We start from the raw sequence: 17,904 nt of genomic DNA on the forward strand, positions 1-17,904 counted from the left end.
TTGCCAACAGAGGGATGAGGCCATCTGGAAGATTAACTAGTTTGGGGGCTGGAGCCTCCTCCCGTCAAAGTTTATCAAACCAAGTCCAACACTTTTCCCTTTTCATTGGGAAGCGAAATGAAGTTCCCCTTTTGTGGTTTAAGTACCTAAACCTCAGGGCACAGCCTCTTGGGGAGCAGTCAGCAATTTGGGGGAATCAGTTAAGGCTCCTTTGGGTTTCCCACTCCACCTGGAGGATGAATCTGATTTTCCAGGCAACCATTTACAACAGGAAAAGAAAACGACATTCAGCAGGCAAACACTGTGTGCTAGGCACATTCCGGGGAAGCCAGTGGTCACATCTGCGGAGTAGGTGGTTTGATCCTGATTCAGCAAAAACGGACACTTGGAGAAGTGAAGGGAGCGCCAGGGCTGAAAGGCAAGGGCTTTGACATTGGACAGATCTGGGTTTTAATCCCAGTGGTGTCATTTAATAGCTTTGTGACCTGGGGCACGTGACTGTAACCTCTCCGAGCCTTAGTTTTCTCATTTGTAAAATGGGGATAATAATATGTCCTTCTTCACTTGGTGGATGTGAAAATGCGGAGAGTAAAGGTCTATAAAACACGTAGCGCCTGGCGCAGGGCAGGTTACATTATATATAATAGTATAAGATTATTACATCATAATAGTAAAAACGTTATTTTTTATTATTATCTAAAGCCACACAGCCAGGAAATAGCATTCATGCATGTTCCACATATTTACAGAGCGCTTTCCAGGGGCAGACACTGCTGGGTGCTGGGCTACAGCGGTGAGCATAGCAGACACATCGTGGAGCTTCTAGGACAGCATGGCAGGGGGCAAACGCGAAGGAACTCATGGCAAAGCTGCTGATTTAACTGCAGCATGTCGACAATTATATAAAAGGGGAGTATAGGGAGCTGCAGAAATATGTAGTGGGGGGACCTGCCCTGGTCTGGGGCATATCTGAGTCGAGATCTGTAGAGACAGGGAAAAAGTAACAGTGGAAATAGGGAACAGGCAGGTTCCAGAGAGAGAGAGAGAAGCCCCTACAAAAACTTGGAGGCAGAGAGATGGTGGATTTTAACTGCAGAACCACGGGACGCCCGGGGGGTGGAGGGCGCGTGTGAGCGGAGGGTGACGTGACTGGAAGGCAGGAGGTAGCTCCACGTCCAGCTGTCCTGCTGGGACATCAGAGGTTGGGGGAGTGGCAGCGGGGGTAGCCCTGGCTGGGCCCTGCCGGCCGCTCCTAGTTATCACCCCAGGTAATGAGATGTTGGTGTCCCTGGGTCCCTGGGAGGCTTCCTCATCTTGATAAGCTGTAAATGTCTCAGAATGTTCCCCCTGTCATGGGCCATTTCGAATGTTCTGGGTACCTGGGGCAACAGAGAATGGCCCCAGCATCAGCCCCTCAGGAGCTCTGCCCCTGTCAGGAGTCCCCAAGGGGCGCGAGAGGCAGGAGTTATGTCAGCAGGGTGACTTTCGTTAAGTAGGGAAGACGAGGCTTACAAGCCCCGCAGTGGCCACAGCACACGGGGTGCTGAGGCACGTGACTGAGGCCTGGATGGTGGCTGCAGCTCTACTTCAGAAAGGCTGGCGGCACTTTGGGGCTCCTTCCTACCTTCACCCAGGAGCCTGAGGCAGGATGCGGAGCAGGGGCTGGGAGACTAACCCGAAGGACGAGGTGGGTCCCAACTCCTGGCAGTTCAGACACAGCCTAGCGATGGGTAGCAGGGGTCATGGTGGGGGCAGCAAGGGTCTGTGGGAACTGGAGGAATGTGGTTTGACGCAGTGGGTTGTGGCAGGTGACAGCTGTGTGCATGAGTGCACGTGTGTGCCGAAGGCAACATTTTATCGGGCCTGGAAAACACCATGATGTGAAAAACAGACTACTGATCCAGCAACTGGACCTCTAGGAATTCATCATGTGACCTGGAAATGGTGTAAAAGTGACGTGACAGGACGTAATGCAGTCATCAAAAGGACAGTTGCATTAGCTTGTTGTATTTTTTAGATACCATATATAAGAGATATCACATAGTATTTGTCTTTCTTTGTCTGACGTATTTCACTTAGCATAATACCCTCTAAGAACATCCACGTTGTTGCAAATGGCAATATTTCATTCTTTGTTACAGCTGAGTACTATTCCATCGTACACGTGTACCACACCTCCTTTATCCATTCATCTGTTGATGGACACTTAGGTTGCTTCCATATCTTGGCTATTGTAAATAACGCTGCTATGAACACTGGGGTGCGTGTATCTATTCAAATATAGTATTTTCGTTTTTTTCAGCTATATACCCAAGAGTGGAATTGCTGGGTCATACGGTAGTTCTATTTTTAGTTTTTTGAGAAACCTCCATACTGTTTTCCACAAAAAGAAGCAGACTCGCAGATATACAGAACAAACTAGTGGTTACCAGCAGGGAGAGGGAAGGGGGGGGGCGATGTAGGGGTAGGGAATTAAGAGGTACAAACTGTTATGTATAAAATAAGCTACAAGGATATATTGTACAACACAGGGAATACAGCCAATATTTTATACTAACTATAAATGGAGTTTAACCTTAAAAATTGTGAATTACTATATTGTATACCTGTAACTTACATCTTAAGGTACATCAACTATACTTCAATAAGTAAATAAATAAAAATTAAAATTAAAAACAAAAAGGACTGTCGCAGGCTTTCGGGCTGATGGGGGATGGATTCCACACATGTGAAGTGCGACACGTGAAAGGGGGAATGTGTGCGCGCGCTCGTGCTTCTGCATTGACACGCAGACCGGCCCAACAGGGGCACATGTGAAAAGAGACAGACTGCTTCCAGGGAGGGATGTGGGGGCTGGGCCAAGGGTGTGGGGAAGACTTCTTCCACCATACGTCCTCTGGGACATTTTGAATCTTTTTACCTTGGGTAGATGTCACCTATTGCCAAACTAACAGCCAGGCCATACGGTTTGGCTGGGAGGAGGGACGAGGGAGGGCACACGGGGCAGAAGGAACAGCAGCAAAAGAAAAGAAGCTGTGTGCTCAGGAGATGCTGAGGAGCGGAACCTGGTGGGACCAGGTCTGCTCAGTCAGGAGCCCCTTAATAGTGAGTCCTCCGCGCCAAGCGCGGCGCCCACAGGGACCTCTCTCCCCTCCGTCACTGCATAGGATTTGGACTCGGGCTGGTCAGGCCACGCCCCTCCAATGCTTCCCCTGTTGTCTGCACAAAGGTGACAATGCCTGCCAAGCCCTGGCCCTGCATGAACTGGCCTCTGGCAACCTCTCCAGCTGATTCTCAGGGGAGGGGGTGGAAACATAGCTGTGGCTGGAGTGCCAAGGAGTTGGATTGAATTTTGAAGGCAAAGGCAGCCCTGAAGCCTCAACCAACGGACCCGAGATTGCCCAGGGAACTGGTAGCAGATCTGGGACCCCAGCTCTCTGGATCCCCGCCAGCCAGCCGTCAGGGAGGCACCTCTGATTCCTTAGCATAAGGAGCAGGCTTCCTTCAGGCCTGGGGCTCTCTGCTCTCTGAACATCTTCTCACTCATGCTGCACCGCAACATCCTGTGGCAAGAGAGCTTTTCCTTAGTTTACAAATGCAGAAACCCAGGCTCAGAAAAGTTAAGTTGCCCAAAGTCTCAACATCACCAAGTACAAAAGTCAGGATTTGAACTCCAGTCTGTATGACTCCAGAATTCCTATTCTCAGTTGCTACTATTTCGCTTTTCCTATAGAGAAAGAAACTATCCTTTGGGCTTTTCAAAGAGATGGCGTGAGTACCCGGGCATTTGCAGCAGAAAACACTTCCTCCTTTGCAACAGATCCCAGGGTGTCTTTGATCTTTGTGGCTGCAGATTTCTAACTGCTTCTCCACAGTGGGCTGGACCTTCGGTAAAAGCCTCTTAAGGTAATAAAAGGTTTCTGGTTGAGGCTGTTCATTAGAGACAAAGGCCTTGGACTACTGATGGTCTGAGTTTTGGCCTCATGCTTTTATTTCTTCGGAGCCACCAGGGGCCCGAAGCCCAGGACTGTTTTCACCTCTGTTCTCCAGCCCATCTTGTCCCAAGCACTGCAGCCCCCTCGGGAGGCCCTTCTGCACAGGCTGAGAGGTGAATGGACCCAAACATCGTCTGGAATTTGAGGCAGGTTTCTGTAACTGCAGCTGTTGGCACAGCAGAAGACCCCACCCACCCCTTTGATGTGTGTCTACCGGCCCAGAAAGGGATGGTTGCATCAAAGTGGACATCTTACAACGAATGTCACCGCTGGCATCACAGCAAGGGGAAAGGTGACCTGGACCAGAGATACTATCTTGGTGAGGCAGATATTATTATTACTCCCATTTGACAGATGGTGAAACTCAGGTTCAGAGATGTTAAGTCACCTGTCCAAGGGCACACAGTTGGTAAAGAGGCAGGCAGCGCTTTGAACTAGGCCATAGTCTCTGAGTGTCCATAGCCAACCACCCGTCACCAAGACATGTCTCTAACCCAGTTCATTCACTGACTGTTTGTGCGACCAGTTCTTGCTGTGGTATCCTTTTCGGTGAAAGACCTCAGGCCATTTGCCTGGCCTCTGCCAGAGGCTGATGTGGGAACCTGAAGCCACATCTGGCGACAACAAATCCCCTTGGCTATCGCTTGTTTAAGAGTCTTTATCTCGCCTTCATTTCTGTTTTCAATTTAGATGAAAGGCATATAACAGAAAGTCAAAGTGTACAATTCAGTAGCACTCAGTCCATTTACAATGATGTGTAACCACCAACTCTGTTCGGTTTTTAACCCATTAAACAATCACTCCCTCTCCCTGGTCCCTGGCAACCAGCAACCTGCTTTCTGGCTCCATAGATTTGCCTATTCTGGACATTGTGGGCACAAAGTGCATGTATATTGGGAGGATCCCTGAGTCTCCTTTCTAGCCTCTGCCTCCCCTTCATCTGCCTAGGGGCTCAGGCTACATATTTAAGCATCACCCTGGACTTCTGTCTTTCCTTCATCCCCAGCATCTAAGCCATCAGCAAGCCCGGTGGATCCTGCCTCTGAAATACCTACATCTTGGATGCGGCTACTTTCCTTGGTTGCTGCTATTCTGGTCCTAGCCCAAGCCAGTACCATCTCTTGCCTGGACTTTTGCGACTGCTCCCAATGGGCATCCCTGCTACTCCCTTCAATCTCCAGCACCACCCTCCTGCTTCTGTCTCATCCCTTTACACACACCTCTTGGCTCTAAAGGCCCCACGGGAGGTGTGCCCCACATCTCTGACCTCCTACTTTACCCTCAGGCCTCAGTGGGTACCTGGCCACACTGACCCTACCCCAGTGCCTTGGACATGCCGCACTCTCCTCCTCGGGGCTCTGTCTGTGATCTGCTTCCAGCGTGGACGTTGGCACCTTGGTGCAAATACCAGTTCTGTGGAGGGGGTCCTCCTTGACCCCTCAAAGTAGCTCCCCTGACCCCCCATCATTTCCCTGCCGTTTGGCTTTCTGCAGAGCACATTTTTTCTCTTGGCTTTTTTCTTGCTTCCCTAATCCTTCACTATATCTGTCTCCCAAGTGAAACGTAGGCATCATGAAGGCCAGGATCAATTTTTTTGTTCCCTGACAGGCGCTTAATGGGGCTCCATTAATATTTATTGGGTTGACTGACGCATACCAGAAATAACCGTCATAACAATATAATATCCCATTTCTGGGGTGCTTGGAAAGGGTAGGCAATGTTCTAGGTATTTTACATACTTTATCCCATTTAATCTCTCTGCAACAACTCTCTCACATGGACACCATTACTTATCTCCATTTTATAGATGAGGAAATTGAGGCTTGTGGTGTTTTGTAACTTGACCAAAGCCCACAGCCAGCAGTGGGTTAGCAAGTGTGGGAAAAGACCAGGGGGGAGCTTTTCAGGGCAGGAGTTAGACTGGGCCAAATGGACATTCTACCTTGGTTCTTCTGGGGGAGGTGATACCCTGGATCTCAGGGGGGCCCCGAGTTTCTACCAGCCAGGGGCAAAACTCCCCGGGGTGGAGGGCAGGGGCAGAGTAGAGAGGGCACTGGGCTGGGAATTTGGACCCCGAGTTTGAGACCCTGGTGAGACTCTGACTTGCTGTGTTACCTCCCACAAGTTTTGTACCCCCCGTTTCCTCAGTAGAAAAGTGGGGAGATGGGCTCAGAATACCTCACAGGTTTCTTCCAGCAACTTGATGTGTGTACGTGTCTGGGGTGGGGGGTGGGAGGGAAGGAGCCATGAGCCCCCAAAATAATAAAATAGGAGGGCTCTGGGTAGAAACAAAACTCAGTGGTCATCTGGTGTTCAGGAATCCCTTCTATAGCATCCCAGAGAGGCAGTCATCCCTGACTGCCTTGCATACTTCCAATGATGGGAGGCTTACTCTCTTACAAACTATTTGCCAATCAATCAGGGCCATTAAAAAACATTACAGAGCCCGCTTTCTTTTGCAGGCGTACCCCATACTGCATAATAAATGCATTGTAACGTCCATAGAACACATTCCATAGAAAATAGGGTTTATATTTAGCTGTTTAGTATAATGAGCTGCCACTGACTAGCTGTCGTAGCGTGCCAATTAAAAAATTATTACTTGCAATTTTGTGGCTTTTTTTCCTTTTTGTATTTTAGATCTGGTAGGGGTGTGTGTGTGTGTGTGTGTGTGTGTGTGTGTGTGAGAGAGAGAGAGAGAGAGAGAGAGAGAGAGAGAGAGTTTGCAGATACTTTTGTAGGCTCCTGAAAAGCTCCAAAACCCCAGAGAACAAATCTAAGTCCCTTTCTCAGGAGCCCCACAGAGCTCCTGAGGTGTCGCTTCTCTATGGATACAAAAGCCCTCAGGCCCTCCAACTGGACACATCACGGCCATTGTCACTGCCAGTACTGGCCTCACCGTAATCACTGCCATTATCACCGCCACCACCACCATCACTCCATCACCATCAGCGGCCGCAGCAGAGCTGGGCACCAGAACCGCCCCCGCCAACATCGTGTCTTCCTTTCTCTCTGTTCTTCTTTCTCCCAACCTCACTCCAGAAAGGCGTTGCCCTTCCAGCAGGGTACAGCTTGCTCTTACAAGGCGAAAGTCCCGCAGCCGGCTGGGTCACCTTAAAGATATCCACAGCAAACAGCTAACGCTTGCCAGGAACATTTACACATACTGGTTATCTTATGTAATCCTCTCTGCCCTCCCCCACTTTCCACGGCCCCTCCACAGGCCCATTACCTCATCTTGAGCCCTGCAGGAGAACTCTGTGAAGCCACCAGGGCAGTCACTATCACTCCACTTTGCAAAGGTGGCACAGAGAGGTCGAATGCCTGGGCCAAGGCCACACAGCCGGTCAGAGGCGGGAAGAGCACTCTCAGTTTCCAATTGCCAACAGCGGGTGTACCCTGTCCCAAGCCTCCTGTGTTTCCCAAACCTCACGCATTCATGTACCAACTCCTCCGTGATTCTTGCCAAACCCACAGAATACCAGTTCTATTTTGTACTTAACATTTTTCTTTGAAGTGATGGAATTAATTGCAAAACGAATTGTTTCATCATGACAATAATCACACGGATCACTTTCCCTCAAATAGGTTACCCTGAAAATAGACGCAGTGAAAACACAGCTGATGTTTTAAAATTCCGTGTAGCTACTGCTGCCTGACAAGCTAGCCTAACCCTCTCCTAGTTAGAAAGGCTGTGCTATAAGGTGTTAAAGACAGAGTAGCACCTAACTGATACTTTCTTTGACAGAAAGAGGAGAGTCTGAAGGAGAACTGTTCAGGAGGAGGCTGTGAAGGAGAAAAGCAAATCTGCTCACTGTGTGATTGGATGGGCTGACCACCCAAGTCCACCCCAGGACCGCCAGGGCTGCCTGCCTCACATTTGAGAGACTATTCTGCTCATCCCAGAAAGCTAACACCATGTAGTGGAAAGGAACCAGGAACCTGTTGGAGGCTCAGGTTTCCCATCTGTAAATGGGCATAAAACCACAGCACGTGATGCTGGGAAGATGAAATGTGAAGGTAAGTGGATGGCACTTGAGTGGTGTCTCCTTGGTAAATATCCCTCCCCCCCCCCCCCCCCCCCCACCCCACAGCCATTCTCTGGTCTTCTTGACCTCCTTTCCTGAGAGAGAAGGCATCCAAGTAAACAGGTCTTCATCTGGAAGAGTCTGAGCACAGGGGCAGCTCCCAGAAGCCCTGCACAGTCTGCAAGGCTGGCTGGGACCGTGTTTGGGGCAGAAGGCTTCTCCTCCCAGTCACCCCCTCACTCCACCCACATCTCAGCCTCCAGGCCCCTGATGAAAATCAGGTCTTTCCCAGCAGCTGTCGCGGGTTCAAATCCCAGCTCTGCTACTTGCCAGGGAGGCAAGGTTAGCTGGGCAGCTTTGCCTTGAGCCTCAACTTTTCTTTCCGGGAAATGGGGATAATAACCCTAGTCATACAAGGTATGGAGGGGCTTGTGGGGATGAAGAGCGAGGCGCTTCCAGAACCAGTTGCCTGGGCCACCTTCTGGCCCCACTGCTTCTCTCTGCAGCCACAGGGAGCAATGGCTGGGATTCTTCCACCTCCCACCCGGCACAATGGAAACAACAGTAATGCTCACATCATCCGACTGCTGCGAGGAGTAACTGGGCAAACGCGTTCGAGACCCTGGTGCTTACTAAGTGCTCAGCGGGTGTGAATGCTCTACGGACGCACAAGCGCTCGGCACAAGGCTGGGCCCAGAACCTGCCGTCCTCCAGCTGCCCTCTGGCCTCCTGGTCCCTTCTCCTTCCAGGACCCCACCCACGTCCCCTCCATCAGCTGCGCTCTCCCAGCATCCCCACAGCTGCCAGCCCTGGGGGGCCAGCTCACGGCTACTGGGCTTCTCCCCTAGATGCCTGGCTTTCCAAAGATGCTCACTCAACACAATTCCGAATATATACAGAACTGTAGGTTTCACTGTATCATTTACGACAAGCGAATACTGCAAATGACTTTTATATGTGCAAAGCTGGAAGAACAGCTGAATAAATTATGCCGTAAGGGAATTACTAGAGCTGTTGTTAACACCCTTCGGAAACTATGAAAGAAGGGGAAATGCTTATATTTAAGTAATAAAACAGCCGGATTCAGATTGTATATAGAGGATGGCTGTAACTATGAACTCCTACCCTGTGGACCTGCAGGGGGGAAACACAACAAACAAAATTTATGTCTAGAAGAGCAGGCTGGATGGCAACAGTAGTTTTCTCTGGATGGTGATACAATTACTTGCTACTGTTTTCTTCTAGATCTCCTTATTCAAAATCTCCTACACTGAGAATTAATTTTTACAGGGACTAAAAAACAACAAGAAGATGCAGAAGCGTGTATAATATGTTCCCCTTATGTCAAAGGTGAGAATACGTATATACATAGACATGTGTTTATATACGAAGTGTATATGTTTTTGCATAGCTGAAAAGATACATCCCAACAAAAGAAGAAAATTGACCCCCTCTTTTGGGCAGGGTAGACGGGGCCAGGGTAGAGGGGGCCTTTGTATATTGTACTTCTGAACCTTATCAAGGTTTTATTTAATCAAAAAGTGAAAAGAGAAAGCCCTATCTAATAAACCTTTGGAAAAAGGCGGTATTTCCCTAAATGGGGACAGGGTGCTACTTCAACAAAGGAATCCGTGCTGGGGATAAATTGGGGTGAATCAAGTCAGCTGGGGTCCCACTGCAGACTCGACGGAGCCCAGCAGGGTGCACTGTGACTGACGGGGGCTATGGATTGCCAGGGCTTCCAGAAAGCCAAACACGGCCCCAGAACCCACCCCCCGCCCCCACCCCCCACCCTCTATTTCTCCTGGTGCCGTCCCTGAGACTGATGCTTCTGGGACCCATTTAGGGAATTCAGGGCAAGGGAAGGGCACTAGGGCGGAGAAAGCTAGAAGGCTGGTCCTACCTCCTAGGTCCGAGGGCCGCCTGACCCAGGAGGCTGTGCGTGAACTGTCCGCACCCTCTGTGGGACTGTGGGGGCGCGGGCATGGTGACCCAGAGAGAGGATGCGTGTCTGGGCTAGACGGGTGGCCACTGTGGTCACCACAGGCCCAGTGCTACCCAATCACCACATTCTTCAAGAAAAGCTGGAAATATGGCTTTTAAGTGAATTATTCCAGCTTTAAAATAAAATATCCAAATTTTCAATGAAATCTCATTTTAAAATGTTGGCTCTTGTTTTTTTTAAACATCTTACAGTTCCACGCGCAAGTCCTCCACCAGCGGCCACCTAGGATATTGGTACATTCCTGGTGTTCTCGGAGAGCAAGGTCAGCCCCCAGGATTTGCGTGTTTTTCTAACCACCTCCCACCTTTCATTAAGGCTTTGGGAATTTGGCCCTAGACCAGATCCGTTGGTCAGTTGTTCGGAGGGAGTCTGCCTTCTTCCTATTTGAAAATCAGGCTGACATTTGCCCATCTCTGCCCTGGGAGTGCGGTAAGGAGTCCAGGAGAGGGGTACCTAACCCTAGCAATGGGCTTCCTCGGGGTCGGGGGTAGTGAGTGCTCTGCGTCTGGAAGGGAAGGTCAGTGGTCAGCCAGGTCAGACGGCGAGCAGGACTCCTGCTCCGGGGTCTAATAGCCTTCCAATGCCAGAGTCTCTGCCCCTTCTGCCCTTCCCAGCCTCAGTTTCCCCTTCCCTCCTATCACGGCCTCTGTGCTCCAGTCACCCAGAAAGCCTCACCCTTCCTTAAACTCTCGACATTTTCACACCTCCATGCCTTTGTACATCCCGATCCCGGGGTGTGGGTCGCCCTCTCCTGCGCCCTCTCTCCTCTGTCTCTCAGCCACCCGGAAAAGGCCACGCTCACATGCCAGCTCCCGCAGCTCCCGTGCCTTCTCCGTCATAGGCAGGACCCCTGAAGGCTGGAATCAGCTCTTCCTGTGTCGCTCATCATTTAGACTCTCCTATCTCCTTCAGGTACTTTTACCACCCAAACAGCTTTTGAATCTGTTGCCTTCTCTCCAGCTGCAGCGTTCCAGCCTTCATCCCTGTTCACCTGGACGAGAGCAAGGGCATCCCAACCAGTGCCTGGTCTCCCGCTCTCTCCTCAGCCCCACCTGCCTCTGTCCTGTCTGGAGAAAGGGCATTCTCAAAAGCGCAACCTCATCGCCTCTGTCCTCAGCCTAAAATCTCTGCGTGGCTCCTGCAACCTGCAGGGCAAAGTCCAAACTTCTCTGCCTGGCAATGCAGGCTTTTCATGATCAGGGCCCTGGCAAATCGAATCCTCTGTTACCTCCTTCCACTGTCCCTGGCGCCTCAGGCGAAACCTAATTGCTCTGAATGCCCTGAGCACACCTGGAGGTTTTGCAGCTGTGTCTCTGCATGCCTTTCTCCACCTTTAATACCCAGACACTCTCTGTCTACCTGCTGCACTCCCATTCACCCCCACACCCAGCTCTGAGAATCCTCCCCTGATTCCCCCAGGGCAATTTGCTCATGGCTTCAGGGCTGCATCTGTTCCACTGCTGGTTACACGTCTGCCTTTCCCACTACACCTGGATCTTTCGGCAGGTGTCACATCCATCCGTCTCTGTGTTTTCGGCGCACTGCCCAGGACTAGGCACGAGCGGGCTTCTGGGACAGAACAGCTTTAATGCTCAGAGAGAGTTTGGAGGTTAGAAGATTATTCTCCTGGGAAACGTGGGTGATGCCAGAGCTGAAAACGGCCAAGGTGTAGACCTTGTTGGAGCTGTTGACAATTCTTCCTGCTGTTCCTGGAGGCTGGGCACCCGGTCAAGGCTACCACATGCTCTTAGAGACTGTCCCCACAGGGCTGGCGATAATTAGCCACGCCGCCTGCTCCGTTCCCATCCGTGACCAACTTGGCTCCAGCCACCTTTCTCTCACTGCCACGGCGCCAAGCCGGTGCCCTCCTGGCAGCACTGTCACAGGGAAGCCGGCATCAAAGAAGGGCAGAGTTGGAAAGGCCCTATGAGAGCAGCCAGTTCGCCCTCCTCCGGTTTTCAGATGGGGCAGCTGGGACCCAGAGACAGGCAGCCACTTGCCCAGGGTCACACGAGGCCAGTTCCTCTGGATCTTATCAGAGAGTAAAAAGAACGATCAAACGAAGTCTTGAGATGTGCTAGAAAGGGCCTGGGGGTAGGGGGAGGCCCTTGAGACTGAGGGAACATTGAAGCCCTTCCTGAGGCTGACCCCAGAGCTGCTATGCAAATGATGATCTGGGCAGAGGAAACGACCACCCGCGTGACCAACCATGCAAAGGACTTGCACGGGGACCAGCTTGCTGCTTTGAGGCCAGTGTGGCCAGAGCAGAGTGAGTGAGGGGAGGTGCAGTCAAAGGCAGGGTCAAGGCCCAGTCACGGAGGGCTTGTACACCTCAGTGGCATTTGTGTTTCGGTCTAAGTAAGGGAAGGACGCGACCAAGTTTTAAAAGATGGCTCTGACTTGAATAGACAGTGCTGAAAACAAGCACACAAATGGCCAATAAGCACCTGAGAAGATGTTCAAATTCATTAGCCAGCAGGGGGATGTAAATCAAAACCACAGTGCTATCACTTCACACCCATAGGATGGCTAGAATCCAAAAGTCAGATCGTAAGCTTCAGTGAGGATGTGGAGAAACTGGAAACCTCAGACACCGCTGGTGGGAATGTCAAATGGCATCACTGCTTTGGAAAACACCCTGACAGTTCCTCAGAGGATTAAACACAGCGCTATCATATGACCTAATTATTCTACTTTTAGGTATATACCCCAAAGAAATGAAAATTGATGTCCTGACAAAACCCGTACACCAATCTTCAGAGCAACATTTTATTCATAAAAGCCAAAAAAGCAGAAGCAACCCAAATGCCCATCAACTGATGAATGGATAAACCAAATGTGGTATATCCATACAATGGAATATTATTTGGGCCATAAAAAAGCAATGAAGTACTGACACACACTACAACATGGATGAACCCTGAGGACATGCTGCTAAGTGAAATAAGCCAGACACCAACGGCCGTACACTGCATGATTCTGCTGGTATGAAACATCCAGAACAGGCACATCTACAGAGATGGAAAGTAGATCCGTGGCTGGGTGGGAGGGGAGTGGATAGGGAGTGACAGCCAATGTTTACAAAGTTTCTTTTGGGGGTGATGAAATTAGATAGAGATTCTGGAATTAGATAGCGGTAATGGTTGTACAACTCTGTGAATATACCCAAAGCAACTGACTTGTAGACTTTAAATGGGTGAATTCTATGGCATGTGAATTGTATCTCTATACAGCTTTTATGTTTCAAAAAGAGAGGCCTCTGGTTGGTGGTGGGGGTAGAATGGCAGCAGGGAGGGAGGCCAAATGGCCAGTAGGACACTCACAGGCTCAAAGGAGGCACTTAGGGAATACCTGTGGATGCTTTGCAGGGGCTGCTCCCTGTTCAGGAAGGTCCCTCTCTTCTAAGCCAGAGTTTCTCTACTCAGCATCATGCACTTTGTAGACAGGTTAATTCTTTGCTGTAGGGGCACTGTAGGATGTTTAGCAGCATCCCTGCGAATGTCCGCATACCACCACCCACCCTCGTTGTGACAGTCAAAAATGTCTCCAGGCATTGACAAATGTCCCTGAGGGACCAAATCGTGTCCAGCTGGGAACCACTGTTCTAACCTCTCTTGCTCACCTGGTGGATTCCTGCTTATCCATCCAGAATGATTTCAAATATCATCTCGTCTCGGGAGCCTTCACCCTTTGTCCTTTGAGGTCCCTCAGTTTCCTAAACAACCCCACCCCCATGAAAGCCCTGAGGACACTGTGTACACACCACTCTCCCCCACACCTGTGTAGGGAGGGCACCTTATGTACCTTTGGGTCCCCAGAATCCAGCACGAGGCCTGGCACTTTGGAGGTCACTGCTGAGCCATTTCTTTTCTCTTTTTTAAACGAAATTAAATGAAAAAAAAATTTTTTTTGGCCATGCCATATGGCTGGCAGGATCTTAGTTCCCCAAACCCGGGCCCCCACAGTAAAAGTGCCGAATCCTAACCACCGGACCACCAGGGAATTCCCTGAGGCATTTCTTTACCTGTAAAGTGCAGAGATGCATTGCTTCCCCCAGGGTTTCTGTGATAGGTACAAAAATGTCAGCCAATGGAGTCTGTTGACCCTTCCTGACTCTGGCTAGGAGTGTAGACTCTGAATTTAGAAGGCCTGGGCTTGAATCCTGCGTGACACTGGGCAAGTGGCTGAAGGTCTTTGACTCTTGGTTTCTTCTCTGTAAAATGGGGTATTGATAGTACCTGCCTCACAGGGTTATCACGAGCGCACAGTAAGAACATAACAAATGCCAGATATTAGTGGTATTAAACATTTAGCATTCCTTCTTCCTGCCAGGACTCAACACAGAGGTGTCCCTATTCTGGACAACCATCCACGTGCCAGCCCTGTCCTGGGTGCTGGCCAGGAGGAGGTGGGAGTGTGTGTGTGTGTGGGGGGTATATTGTCATTAGAAGTCAGACAGTTCTATGTCCACTAATTATTATAGTATATGCTCACTGCATAAAATCTGGAGAGTTAAAACAATATAAAGAGAGAATACATCTCCCACTGGCAAACACTGTTAACATCACTTGATTTATTTCCTTCCAGTCTTTTTTCTAAGTGCTTGCCACCAATTTGTGACCATGCCATATATATACATACACATAAGCATGTCCCCATCCATTAAGAACTGTCCATTTTTCATAGAGAACAGACTGGTGTTTGCCAAGGGGGTGGGGGTTGGGGGAGAGATGGGGTGGGAGGTTGGGGTTAGTAGAGGTAAGCTGTTATATATAGAATGGATAAACAACAAGGTCCTACTGTAGAGCACAGAGAATTATATTTAATAGCCTATGATAAACTATAATGGAAAAGAATATTTAAAAATATATATATATATATATACACGTGTGTGTGTGTACATGTGTGTATAACTGAATCACTTGTAAATCAACTATAATTTAAAAAAAAAGAATTTAGGCTTTTAGTCTGACATGGGTGACCATTCAAGTTTTTTTTAATATATTGTGGTATATATAAATATATATATATATATGGTAAAATAGACATAACCTAAAATTTATCATTAAAAAAAAAAGAACTGAAGAACTGTCCATTTTTAGTAGCCACATGGCTGTCCCGTAATTTACTTAATTGATCTCCTACTTTTGGAATCTTTTCAATTCAAAGAGCCTCTGTTCATATTTCCATCCTTTTCTTTGGATGTCCTCCTCTTCTCTTAAAACATTTTTGGCAAAGGAACCTCTCCAGCTTGCCGGGACACCCATTTTCCCATAGCAGGGTGTCCATTTTCCCATCATCAGAGACTTTCTCCCTAAGCCTAGCTAAATCCTTGGCATTGGGATGTAATCCTGTTTCTGCTTCTCCAGAGGACTTAGTGGAGATGGATCACAGCTGGCCTTGTTTTCTCTTCAGATGCATCAGCTGGGAGGGTCAGTTCCATTAGTCATCAGGGAGGGATGCAGAAAGAAAGTTGTTCTTGCAGCTCAGAGAAGCCTCAGGTGAGGTTAATGGAGGTGAGGCGAACTAGGACAAGGTGATAGAAGAAGGGAAGAGAAGTTGGTGGGCTGGAGTGAGTCAGCCTGGTGTCTGCTTCCTATGTGGTGTTGAGTTGTGACCTTCCTTGCTTCTAGACCCCAAGAGAAATCACCTGGCAAACGCATCCCCACCCCACTGCCAGCCTTCAGACTCACTTTCTTCAGTGATTATGTAGCAGCTCTTCCTATGGCACGTTTAACAAGAAACCAGCCAACAAGAAACCAACTAACCAGATGCCAGGAGCACCAGTCACAGTCATATGTTGGGGGTGGTTTGGTACTATGGGAGGCACTCTACAGTCAGGCAGAACTGGGGCCAATCCCAGTGCAGGCACATCCCACGAGCGTGACCCTGTGGAAAGCACAGACCCTGTGAGGCTTGGTTTTCTTATCTGGAAACTGGGGTTTAATGACACTGGCTTCCACCACTATTGTGATGACTACATCCAATACCGTACATGTAATGCTGTGAGTACCAGGCCTGCACGGGGCAGGTGCAGCAGAAATGATCTTTTCTCATTCTATTCAATCTCCGCGTAGCTCCAGCCAGAGACGCCAATAAATCTAGTTTACGGATTGCCTTTCATAACCTCCAGCAACAGGAACCTCGCCAATAGAGAGGAATCCATAACTTTCTATTACAAATAAGGAAACTGAGTCTCAGAGAGATTCAGCCAGTTGTCCATGACTTTCTATTACAAATAAGGAAACTGAGTCTCAGAGAGATTCAGCCAGAGACATAAGCTGTCATCTCAATGATTTCATGTCTAAAAGAACCACCAGGATGTATGTCTGTGTTGGGGAGTGGGACCCCTGACGCCCCTCCCTCCATTCCCCGGGCCCTGCTTTGTGCCCAGCTGGACCACTAACCATCCCTGGCAAAGGCAACCAGGGGACCTGGCACATACAGATGAGTTCCCAGGAGGCAACCAGCGCCAGGACTCTGGCCCCCGGGTTAGTAGTATGACAGCTGCCAGTGGGGAACACCACAACACGCAGGTGCGTTCCTGCCCCCCTCCTTATCCTCACAACCATCTCAAAGGCGGCATTAGCGTGGTCCTTTTCACGGGGGAGGAAACTGAGGCTCCCGTGTTCAAGGTCAGCTGCACTACTTAAGCGGCAGAACTGGTTTCCAAGCCTCCAAGCCGAGGCCACTTGCCTGTCTCATCCTGGAAGCTCGCGCTCCAGATGCTCCCGCCCGGCCGAGCGCTGCCAGGTCCTCGTTCCCGGGCATCGGAGCGGCAGCCTAGGAGGACGAAGGCTCTCTGAGGAGCTAGGAGCCCCCTCGCCGCTCACCCCCTGCCCTCCACCGGCTTTCCTTAAGCAGAAAGTCGTTCCTGGCGTCCACAGACACATCGCCCTGAGAAAACGCCAGCACCCAGAACCGGGGACAAAATAGGGGCTATTTCGGCGAAAGTGGATTTTCCAAATCCACCCCCACGGGGGCAGAGGGTACATCCATCCGATCCCGCGCCCAGAGCACTGCCGCAGACCGACCAGGGCTGCATCCCGCGCTCGCCATGCCCCCAGGGCGCCACCCCCGCGAGTCGCAGAAGGAAACTGAGGCTCGCGGGCAGAGAGACTTGCCCAAGGTCAGGCACAGTCCGTGCGCGGAGGGCCGGGGTTCAAACACGGGGTCAGGTCAAGACGGCGGCGGGGAACCGGGAGCAGCCGCCCGGGGCGGCCCCCCACCCCCCACCAGCGCCCGCCGGGGGACCCCACCCCGAGCCCAGGCCCCGCGGGGAGGCGGCAGCCGCGTTACCTGGAGCTGCTGCCGCCAAGGTGGCTCCGCTCGGGCTCGCCTCCGTCCTGCGCCCGCGCCGGCTGCGCTCCGGGCAGGGATGGAGCGGGAGGTGCGCCCCGCCCGCGCCCTGCGCCTCGCACCCACTTCCTCGTCTCCGCCCCCAACTCGCTCCTCCGGGCTCCCAACCGCTTCTTCCCTTCCTTCCCTCTGCAAGTCTCTTTCTCTCCCCTCTTTCCCCCACTCCGTGCTCGGCGCACACACACTCACATTCTCTCTTCCTTAGCTTTCCTCCCTCTCCACACTCTCTCCTACACTCTCCCACACTCTCTCTTTTCCTTTATCCTGCACCTTCTTTCCCTCTCTCTCTGGCTCTGCCTCTTTCCCTTTCGTCTTTCTCTCTGTCATGCAGCTTCCTCTTTCTCTTGCTTTTTTCCCCTCCCTCCTGCCCGCCCACTCCCCCCACTGCCTGGCCTGAGACCAGCTTCCAGCTGTGCTGACTGGAAGGGGACTTCCAGCTCTGGCCCAGCGCTGGCTTCTGCCCACAGCTTCAGGGGCTGCCCTGGGAGGGCTTAGACCCGTGAGATCAGGTGGCATC

At 50.7% G+C, this 17,904-nt stretch overlaps 1 protein-coding gene across 2 annotated transcripts in view; it reads right to left on the reverse strand.

The window, feature by feature from the left end:
* HRH2 (histamine receptor H2) overlaps positions 1-17,687 on the reverse strand; it is a 49,733-nt gene extending 32,046 nt beyond the window's left edge. For both annotated transcript variants that reach the window (XM_057728796.1, XM_057728806.1), the window contains exon 1: positions 17,328-17,687. The gene's annotated coding sequence lies outside the window, so the exon portion shown is untranslated. The remainder of the gene's footprint in view (positions 1-17,327) is intronic.
* Positions 17,688-17,904: the final 217 nt, after the last annotated feature.

Source organism: Hippopotamus amphibius, chromosome 1 (assembly GCF_030028045.1).
Source record: "Hippopotamus amphibius kiboko isolate mHipAmp2 chromosome 1, mHipAmp2.hap2, whole genome shotgun sequence".
NCBI classification, from domain to species: domain Eukaryota; kingdom Metazoa; phylum Chordata; class Mammalia; order Artiodactyla; family Hippopotamidae; genus Hippopotamus; species Hippopotamus amphibius.